This window comes from Acomys minous (assembly GCF_964271855.1).
Source record: "Acomys minous genome assembly, chromosome: 3".
NCBI lineage: Eukaryota > Metazoa > Chordata > Mammalia > Rodentia > Muridae > Acomys > Acomys minous.
Window position 1 is genome coordinate 74,547,667 of NC_140485.1, and position 11,409 is coordinate 74,559,075.

An 11,409-nucleotide genomic window follows, 5' to 3' on the forward strand; every position below is an offset into this window, starting at 1 on the left:
GGACCACATTAGAAGCTCTGGGTCCGTCCTATAACAGGGATGGACTGTAAAGCTACCACTGTCTTCATCCTTTCAGATTCCTTTGTAGGCTACAGCCACATAAGCCTAGGCTGCAGCCATCTGCCAATGGGGAAACTGAGGTACAAAAGGGCATGTCATTTGCCCAAGATTGCCTCAGACCTATTCTGTCTTTAGCTACACTCCTGTTCTATGCTGTGCACCCCGCCATCACCCTTTCACCACCCTTGCAAACATAAGCCATTTAGTCCGCCATCAGGGCAGCCCCCAGCGATGTGTGACACTCTCGCAGACTAGCTGTGGGGAATGTCTTTCTCTATGTCTTACCCAGACTCACCCAGAACGCGGTGAGGGTGTGGGCTGGGTTTGAACGTCTTCCTCTGCTTGATGGCATTGGATGGCTACCTGATGGCAGGTGGTGGAGAATGAGTGAAACAGATGGGCGTCTGCTAATCAAAACCGAGGGCGGGCAATCCCTCTCTTTTGAAATTGGAAGCTTCGACCTAGACCCTTCCTGGAGGATCTCAGCCTCTTCCTGGGTAGCTTTACCTCCGCATCTGAGGACCGCCTCTGAGGTTCAGATTCAGCTGAGAGAAGATGGGGTCAGCAAAGCCTTGCTTCCCCCCTCCCCTTTTTTTTCTGTTTCTTGAAGATGGTAAGAGCGCCTCTGGGTTCGGAGCCCTCCTTTGTTGTTCACCCTGTGACACTTTCTCAGGAGCAAAGCCAAGGGCGTGGCTTCCCACTTAAATGCTGCAGCTCTGGAACCTCCCCCTGGGAGGGATATGCACCCACCAGAGGCTAAAGGGGCTCCCTCATGTCTTTGGATGGAATTCTCAGAGTTTAAGGGCATCAGAGCCACATGGCAATCTTAAGAAAACAGAATGCACAGACCCTACCCTCAGATAGCCTTCTGCCGAGGAGGGCTGTCTGGAGCCTGAGCACTAGAACTTTCCATGAATACATGGGAGCTGTTGTCACGGTGGCCCTGGGGACAAGCCTTGGAGGAGATCTCTGGACATTTCTCTCTTGGCTTGGTATCCCTCATTGGGGTGCACCCCTGACCCGCCACGTCCCAGCTTGATGCTGATGACCTGGGGAAGTGACAGTAATGGCTATGGCATCTCAGACAGAAGGAAGTCTCTGACAAGGACTTTCCAGTGAGGAACCTGGAGCAGAGCTGGGGACATGGGAGGTGGTCACGATACTCTCTTCAGGACAGACAGAATCCGTACCTAGAACACCACAGAGGGGTCTAGAACATGCTCCTGCAGCAAGCAGAGCTTGGCTCCGGCCTGTGAGGAGCAATAACAAGAGCACACACCTTTCTACTCTGCCACTTGGTTTGGCTTTGTGCATTCATGATGTTGACTAAATGATGTCCCTCTCTACCTCAGTTTCCTCAGTAGCCAAGTAGGGCTGGTAATAGGGTTGCTAAGATACAATTGGGAATACTAACGACAGGCTCCCAGCATGACACCTGCCATTCTACGCAAGTTCCCGCCCTCCATTTTTCTCCACAATGTAGAATTTTCTTAGCCATTTAGCCGACCTCTGCACCCTGTAGCTGTCTCTCAATTTCTGCCATTGTCGCCAGCCACTGGACCATCAGCCTGTTATCATAAAAAAAGAGGCTGCATTTTAATTTGTGGAATCTTTCTTTCTTCCTTCTTTCCATTTTTTTAAAAAAAAAAAGCCTAATTAGGAAGCCCGTTAAATGCCTGCAATTCCAATATAATTCTATTAAATTCTCCCTGTAAAGTTAATGTTACAGACTTTTTAACAGATGTTTTAATTAGGCATTGTTATTAAAGAGAATACTGTAGAAATTAAAACCAGACCCTAAATGGGAGAAGAAAGGCAGTTTTCTCGCGCTGGGTAAATGGTGGCAGCCGCCCAGCGAAGAGCTGCTGGCAGAGGGTCACGAAAAGCCTGCGTACGGGAGAAAGGCTGCTTGGTATAAACTGCATTGCTCAGCAAAGGGGCAGAGCGTGCGCGCCTGGGCCACTCGGCTTGCACAACCCCGAGCCCACCACAGTGGGAACAGAAAGACAATGGAGGGGTGGAGTCTTGTTGGCTGGGCTGTGGCTCCTGTGACTGCCCCACTTAGGGCAACTCAGGAAGCAGGGATCACTCGTATACATTTTTTTCAGATAAGAAGACAGAGACTATGGTTATTTCCCTGGGGCCGACCCGGGAAGGACTGAAGCTGGAAGCTGGTACTGAACACCCTGCTGTGGTTTGTCTAGCAGTGACATGATCTAATGGTGAAAGGTGCGTGGCGTGAGCACTGGAGGCAGAAGCCTAAGCTTATGTCTAGGTTTTCCTTGTTCTTTTTTTTTTTTTTTTTAAAGATTTATTTATTTAACATTATGTATACAGCGCTCTGTCTGCATGTACCCCTGCAGGCCAGAAGAGGGCATCAGATCACATTATAGATGGTTGTGAGCCACCGTGTGGTTGCTGGGAATCGAACTCAGGACCTCTGGAAGAGCAGTCAGTACCCTTAACCTCTGAGCCATCTCTCCAGCCCTAGCTTTTCCTTTTTTACTGGCTGCGTCGTCCTTATGGATTTTCCCTCCTTTCCTTTCTTTGAGGCTCAATTTTCTCACCTTTAAAATGGAGAAGATAGCAGGGCCTATTCATTTGTGGTGTTACCAGGAAAGACTAGGGCACCAAGCCTGAACCCTGGAAGAGGACATATACTCAGTTAAGGCTTTGGCTGAAAAGTGGCAAAGGTGAGACTCTATTCCAGACATCTGGCCTGGAGGCCGCCCTCCTCAGGGCACCTTGCTGGGTACCTTGCTGCAGTTTATCGGTTGGGAAATGTTCTGGGTTTGATGCCAGCTAAGCAAGCTGTTGGCCAGAGTGTGGCCCTGTGCCTACCTTCAGTGAGCTATTCTGGTACTGGTGATGGGAGTCTCTGGTTGCCATAGAAATGCCAACTGAACTAGTATACTCCCTCTGAAGTGGTCCACCCAACTCCAGGTGCTTTCCTAAGGAGAAATAGGGTCAGAGGAGGAAATGGAGAAACTTGGGCGAAGCCACTGTCATATTTGGCCTGTGGCCCTGACTTCTGTCATTTCCACCTTGCTGTCTGCATCTCTCCAGTTCCGAGCCCAGGGGCTGGGTGAGGGTGAACACCACCACCCCCAGGGCACACTGAGGCACTGATGTACCCTAATGCCTCTGGTGACATGCTCGGATGTGTCTTTTCCAAGGGGATAATTTTCCTGTCTGTCCTCCCCGGCTGTCAGCCTGGGATTATTCAAATCATGTTTATTTCCATCCGGTGGCCCATATAGCTCTGCACCAGGCACTGTCTCTAGAGCTTGAAAGGAGAAAATAACAGGGAGAAGAAGAAAAAAAAAAGCCAGGGCGTGCAGCTTGCTGTGTCCTGGAGTAGGCCCCAGCCCCCACTGTTTCTTCTACCTCCTTCCAAGGATGAAGGGAGGCCCCAGGTATGACTTGCTCAGGGATGGCCCTGAGGTGCCCAGGAGACACCCTGGCAGGGATATAGTGGGCGCTTCATTTGCTTGTTAAAGATGCTTTCGTGTTTTTCACTCTGGGCATCCTGGACATTTGGTTTTACAAGCATAGAGGATTTTCTCAGTTTACCCTTTGCAGGCAGAGTGCTGAGAAAAGCATGCTCTTTAATTCTAGTCTTGGTCTTTTCCAGCTATGTGACCCTGGGCTGGTGGCTTGGCCTTGTCTGCTAAGTAGAGAGGATTGTACTCAGTCTAAGTCCCAGGATCACTGTGAACACAGAATGTCTGTGAGTACCTGGCGCACAGAGGAGGGGGCCAGAGTGGTTCCTACGTGCATGTGCGTACATGAATGCAGGCAGACGGACTGACAGACACTGGATAAATAGCAAGTGCGTTTGACAACCCCAGAAACTGCTCAGGTCAGTAGAGGTAGTCTGTGTTGCTTTCTCCCTGAACCCCTGTTTCAGTGGATATTAAGATCATGGGCTGCTGTTCTTTTTAAATTTTAAAAACGTCACAGAGTACCTTGGAGGCAGAGGGAGGTGAATTTCTGTGAACTTAAGGCCAGCCTGGTCTACATAGTGAGTCTTAGATCAGTCAGGGTACGCAGTGAACATACTGTCTCAAAACAAAACAAAACGAAATGAAACAAAATGAAATGAAACAAAGCAAAGTGAAGCGAAGCAAAGCAAATAAGTGCAGGGCCAGAGAGAGGGCTCAGTGGTGAAAGTGGTTTCTATCCAAGTATGAAGACCCAAGTTCAGATGCCCAGATCCATGTAAAGCTGGTTGCAGCAGTATGCGTCTGTGACTCCAGTGATCCTATGGTAAGAGGTCGAGACAGGTGAATCCCCCAGAAGGGTGTGGGCCAGCTAGCCTGATGCACACAGCAGAAAGCAATGAAAAGATGCTCTGTTCAACAAGTTGGAAGGTGAGGTCATCTGAGGTTCTCTTTTGCATTTCACGTGTGCATTGTGTAGATGTCCTTGAGAGAGAGGGGGGGGGGGATCAAAACCCAAATATTTATAGGGTTATATATATTTTCAAGTCTCCAAATCAACCAAATATACAACTCAGAGGCTAATAGTGTCCTGAGAACTCTGGTGGGTGGGAGTCTCGGTGGGCCACTGACCCTACTTTGGGCCCTAGGCCATTGGGTCTGTACTTGGGCTATATGGTATATCAGCTTCAGAACTTCTCTCTCTGTGTATGTGTGCATGCGTGTGTGTGTGTGTGTGCGCGCGAGCAGTGTCTCTCAGCCTCAGTTGCTTGTCTCTGAGGGAGGGGCACCTACTATGTGTAGGCTGTTCTAGGGAGACCCAGAGAGATGTGAGGCACTTGAACAAGCAGTGTTTCAGGGAAGCTGGGGACTAGGCTGGCCCATGGGGGCTGTGTGAGGGGCTTGGTTTTAGAAAAAAAGATACAATTCTACGAGTAGCAGTGATTAAGAATCCTTATTTAATTAATATTGTTAACTTGCACAAATGAACAGCAAGAAGCAATGACAATGATAGAGAAACTAAAAAGATATGAAAAGCAGTTTTCTTTGTGGTTGCTAAAACCTGCATGTGAGTCACATGCCCTTCAGTAGATAAATAGATAAGTAAGCCGCAGGACATCTGGGCACTGGGTGTGGAATACTACACTGCACCAAAAAAGAGCCTGAGTCAGGACAACATATGTAATTATCTTAAATGAACATTACAAAGTAAAAGAGGACAACCCGAAAATATGCAGTGCATGATTTCATCTCTTCGATATTCTAGAAAAGGCAAAACCGTGCAAACAGTTAGGGGCTGGGAGGAAGATGAGTGTGAAGAGGAACAAATAGATGGAACACAGAGGGTTTTTAGGGCATTGAAACTACTCTGTGGTGCTACAGTTGTGAAAATGAGTCATTTAACACTTGCCAAAATCCATAGCTTGTCCAAGAGAAAGACCCACTGTAAACCATGGCTAATGGTCTGTCAGTGTAGGCTCATCAGCTCTAACGGGGGTTTCACTTTGGGACTGGGCGTTGGTGGTGGGGAAAGATGGAGTACATAGGAAAGCCCTGGCTGCCCTGCTTAGTCTGTCCAAGGCTGTGAAGAACTTTACCCAGTTAAGTGCTGAGAGGGAAAAGTCAAGAAACCTGGGAGACTGGGGACTGAGAGCTGGCTGAGCCCAAATGGGGAACCTGGGAGCAGAAGCACAAGGCAGGACCAAGCTTGTGGTGGTAAAAGTCTCTTCTACCCATGGCTGGGTGATCCCTGGCTTCCGACCACAGTCACATGGGGGATGGTAGTGAGCAGGGGAGCTGTGAGTGTGGCAGGCAAAGCAACACTGTGATAGCTGTCAGTCTGGGACCTGATGCCTGCTTATATGTTAGACGCACATAAAAGGGAGCCATTCAGACTGTTTAACAACGACCTGGATTAAGGAGGGTCTCCTGAGTTATCTTTGTGATCCCCTGTCACAAAGAGAGCCATTAAAACACGTAAGGAGGAGGCAGGGGAAAGGCGGTGTCATAGAGCCTCAGCATGAAGTCTAGGATGGACATGTTTGGCTCAGAAGAAAGGAGGAAGCCTGTCTTGGCATATGTGAGGTTATCTCCCCAAAGGCTCCTGTGTTAATAGCTCGGTTCCCTTCCCCTCACCCCGCCCCCATGCAAGCTGTGCTCATAGCTGGAGCATCAGGGCAGTGACTGGATCATGGAGGCACAGACTTCATGAGTGGGCCACTCTGACAGTGGAGTCAAAAATCTGAGGGCATCTTTGGGAGAATGACGGAAGTGATGGAAACGTAAGAGGAACTGGATGGAAGCTAACTGGCAATTGGATGCAGACATGCTTTCTGAGGATGTATCTTATCCCCTGCCCCTTCCTATCTGTCACTCTTCTGTACTCCTTGGCTTCCACAAAGTGAGCAGCCTTCCACAAAGTGAGCAGTTTCCAGCCACATGTCCCTTCCCGATGCCATGATAGGTAGCTTCATCTTGTGCCCAAAGCAATGGGGCCAGCTGAGCACAGACATGCCTCTGAAACTGTGAGCCAAGATAACTCTTCAGTATTCGCAGAAATCTCCAGGGAACTCTAAAGCGTCTTGAGAAACCCTTTTCTCTGGCAAAGGAGCCTCTTGTTTTACTGGGGCATGATGGGATATTCCTGGGCAGCCAGTGAGCCCAGTGCTTTGAGATCTGATTCGATTCTGTGCCCTTATGAAGTGTTAATGCGAAGCTCAGAGTCGCTGACCCATGGCATGTGTGCGGTATGGAGTGATGTCTGCTTTATCCAGGCTTAGAACACTGCAGAGGGCGCTTCGTGGTCTCCTCCTGAATTCACAGGAAGACAGAAAGCACTGACTTGGCTTCTGTGAGGTCTAGGACAGATGCTCTGGCTTTGGGAATGTTGGATTTACAAAGCCGATCGAGGCAGAGGTAGAGGCAGAGAGGCAGATGCAGACGCCTGGGCTTATGATTCTGTGGGTCTGGGATGGACCCTGACATCCTGTTTCCCAGGCCTGCCACCCCAACAATTCTGCAACAGGGCTTCACACGCCATTCATTGTTTGAGCAACATGAGGCTGTTGCAGGATTACGGGGGGACACCTTCTCCCTTGGTTACCTGTGGCTCCTAGCCCATGGAAGTCACTATAGGACACTGAGCTCAGTGTTGGGCACAGAATAGAATCTTGATCAGTTGTCACTCGACCCAGCACTGGGTGGGCTAGGAAGCTGCCTGGGAGCAGAAGACACGCCTTACAGGGCTCAGAGCCACTTGGTAGGGCCTGACTTCATCAGTGAAAACTCACCAAGGCTCCCTGGGCACAGGTGGAGGCGACTCATAGAGCAAGGGATGGTTTCGTTGAGGTCATTTCCCAAGTGCGTAAAGAAATAAAGGAGGGACTTTTGGGACGGGCCACATGACAGGGAAAGGCCGCAGGGAACTGAGACCCGCGGCCGCAGCACTCAGGTGGGGCACTTCAGATGGGGCACTTTAGGCGTAGGATTCTTGTGGGCTTTTCGGAAGCGACTCCCACCCTGCTGTGTTCTGATTTTAGTTCAGTTAAAACCACTGCAGGGGATATTGTACTAGTGCTAGCACTACGTGGGCGTGGAGATGTCATTACTAGTGCGACCACTCTCTGGGGGGCAGACATATGAAACAGACACACGAAAAGAATTCACTTTCTGACGAGTGAGGCCGACCATGCCATAAAGAATAATAAGGAATGTGGCTTGTTGCCTTACGACACATTGGACTTCCGTTTTCTTACCCACGAACTTTCCTACCTCAGTTTTAAGTCATCTGTTGCTAAATGCTCTTCGGGAGCTTCAGGGTCAGGAGGGCAGGGCGTGGCTTTTCTCTGGGTTGCTAGCATGGCCCTTTCATCCAGCCAGCAAATATCTGTGGAACCATTTGCTGTGAGTGACGTGATGTCACTGTAGATGTGATGAGCAAAAGAAATGAAAGCCCCGGTTGGTTTAGAAGTTATATTTTAATGGAAAGCGAGAGAGAGAGAGTAACAATGAAGCGTCTAGAATCAACACCACCCCGGGGAGCGGGAACGAACTGTTTATCCTTGCTGTTTTTCCATGACTCTAAAATTAAGGTTGAGAAACCGCACATGCATATTCTATGGAAAATGATAAGAAAGTGAAACAGGAAAGAGGATTCAGGAACATTCTGGGTCAGGGAGGGGAATTACAGCATTAAGAAGTTAGAGCCTGCCCTGCCGGGTGGTCCACACCTTTAATTCCAGCAGTTGAGGCAGAGGCAGAGGCAGAGGCAGAGGCAGAAGCAGGCAGATTGCAGTGAGTTCAAGGCCAGCCTGGTCTACAAAGGGAGTCTAGAACAGCCAAGGCTACACAGAGAAACCCTGTCTCAAAAACACACACACACACACACACACACACACACACACACAAACCCAACAAACAAACAAAAAAGAAGTTAGAGCCAACTAACCAGGGCCCAAGGGGCTGTCAGAGACTGAAGCACCAACCAAGGACCACACATAGACTGGACTTTGGTCCCCCACACAGATGTAGATGATGGGCAACTCAGGCCTCATGGGGTCCCTTAGTAAGGGGAGCAGAGCTGTCTCTGACATGGATTGTGTTGCCAGCTTTTCGATCACTTCCTCCTGGTGGGGCTGCCTCAGGGGAAAAGGACTTGCTCAGTCCTGATGTGACTTGATGAGCTGGGATGGGTTGGTATGGGGGACTCCTCTTTTCTGAGGTGCAGGGAAGGGAGGATAGTGGGAAGAGGGAGGGAGGGGCCTATGATTGGGCTGTAAAATGAATAAATAAATAAATATATTTAAACCCCCCCCCCCAAAAAAAGAAGTCCGAGCTTATTGGGTGGTGGTAGTTTATGCCTTTAGTCCCAGTACTCAGGAGGCAAATGCAGGGGCCGGAGAGATGGCTCAGAGGTTAAGAGTACCGGCGGTTCTCCCAAAGGTCCTGAGTTCAGTTCCCAGGAGGCAAATGCAGGCAGATCTCTGAGTTCAAGGCCAGCCTGGTCTACAAAGTGAGTTCCAGGACAGCCAGGGCTTTGCAAAGAAACCCTGTCTCAAAAAACAAAAACAAAAACAAAAACAAAACAAAAAACAAAAAAACAATCAATCAAATAAACAAACAACAAGTCTGAGCTTTTGAAAAACTGACTTTTCAGCAAGGATTTAAAGGATGCAGAAGAGGAAGTCATGGGAAGCTGGCCGAAGGAGCTCAGGAGAAGTGATCCTCGTATCCACACTCTGTGGGTGCTTCCCCACACTGTGCAGGGCACACTCGTGTAACCATTAGGCTAGTGTGGAAATACAAGCTCCATATCCAGGCACATAAAAGAGCTTCATCACTGTCCCTTAAGCCACTTGGAAAGCTAGCCACCATGCTGTGGAAGCCAGCGCCATTTTGTGAGGATACCCAAACAGCTTTCTGGAAAGCTCTACCTCTTGTCAACGGCCAGTGCTAACTTGAGATATATGAGTGAGTCGCCTCAGGGGTAGCGTTCAGGTGACTCGATCCACACTGTCACTAGGACTGAAATCTTATGATAGCCTTTAACAGCAGAGTCACGTAGTAAGCTGTCCCCCAATTCTTGACATGCAGGACCTCTTGTCTGATTTTATTGGTTTAAGTAGCTGGGAGTTGGGGTTATTTGTGACACAGCAATAAACAACACGGGGGTTCAGGTGGAGGCATGCTGTGTTGCCCAGAGATTGGCAGAGCAGTTGGGGTGGTGGCTGTAAGGCTGAGAGCAGGAAGTGGAGGGTCTGAGTGAGTTTCTTGCTGAAGAAAGAAGCTTCTTCTCTGTAAATATTATTTTTTTCTTCAGAATTTGGCTCTCCTGAGCTTTCTCAGGCTCAGACCTTGGGAACAGTTAGTGGCTCATTTTCTTTACTTTGCTGGTTTTCTGAGGTGGGTTCAGTGTGTTCTCTCCAGGAAGTCTGTGGTAGTGTTGCCCTTCCGGAAGTGGTTTCAATGAGACCTCACACTGAAACTGGGCCAAGGCCTCTTTGGCCATTAAAAAAAAATCTATTTCAGTAGAGAAGTAGCGCATATATATATCTTCCATATATATTACTTTCATATGTATATATATATATGTATGTGTATATATATATACATATATATATACAGACAGACAGAGAGACAGAGAGACAGAGAGAGGACAGACAGACAGACAGAGACACACACACACACACAGAAGGAGATAATTGAGAAAAAAATTCAAAGGAGGTAAGGCTTAAAGGAAGCTGAGGATTGCCAGGCAAAGATATTGGCTCAGGCAACAAACGAGAGAGATGAAAGGTCTGAAGAGACTCCTAGCTTTCTGGAAAGTCAATATAGTTGGTGTGGAGACTTGGAGGAGGGTACAGGGGACAGCGATGGAGGGGGGCGAGGGAAGGATCTAGAAAGAGCGTTGGATATATGTGTGGTGCTCTAAGTTGTAACTTGTTTAAAGATTCTCCCCTTGGGGAGTTTCCTGCCCTACAGAGGGAGCCCTGGCAAATGGCAGCCCTGCTGGCTGTCCTTGGAGTGTTTGGTGGCAAGAATCATCCAACCCATCTAGAGTTAGAGTGAGGAGGAAATGGGACTGTCCTGATTCGCAGGCACGGAAAACATCATAGTTCAACACTCTCCTCACGTTCTCTTTCTCTGGGTCCAGGCCTTGTCATCCGCTAGGTGACAATCTCCTTTTGGACTCTTTCTTCTTGCGGTTCTAGGATGTTTTTCAGCAATCCCTCTAGGATTAAAACTTAAGTTCTGTAAAGAAAAGCAAGTCAGGAGAAGGTATTAGAGAGTGCTCCGGGTCTGGAGGAAGAGTTCTGATTCTAAAAGAAAAATAAAACAGAACGGTAATTGCGTTTTCCCTACCAAACTCTGACAAGGTCTTGGTGCTTATCACAACGGTGAGTCTAATCGTGTAGATCATGTGCCCTCTCACCCCTGCGCCCACTCCGTTCTGCACTGTTGGAGCCCAGAGACCGCACAGGTGGAAATAAGGCTGATGATGCTCCCGGTGGGTGCATTGGTCATATGACAAGGCTACGAGGGGCGTATATAACAGAACCATCAAGACAGGGGCTTGGTGAGTCCCTAAGAAAGAAAGGCCAGGGCCTGAAATGTAGCCAAGCTGCTGCATGAATTGACACTTGTCCCCTTGACAATGACTATGGCTATGAAACACTGGTACATTGTAGTTGTGGTTGCATTGCTATCATGTTAATTCGTATATCCTCAAATTTAGTTACGGTGACCATGGATGGTTCAGTCGATAAACTCTTAAAATAATATTGGCTTAGACGAATTCCTCAGGTAAAATCCCAAATGTGAGTTCTTGATCAACAGTGCTGGGATGCTGGTCCATACGGGCATTCAAGGATGGAGGTACCTTTCCTATGGCTTTCTTATCTCTTTGGAT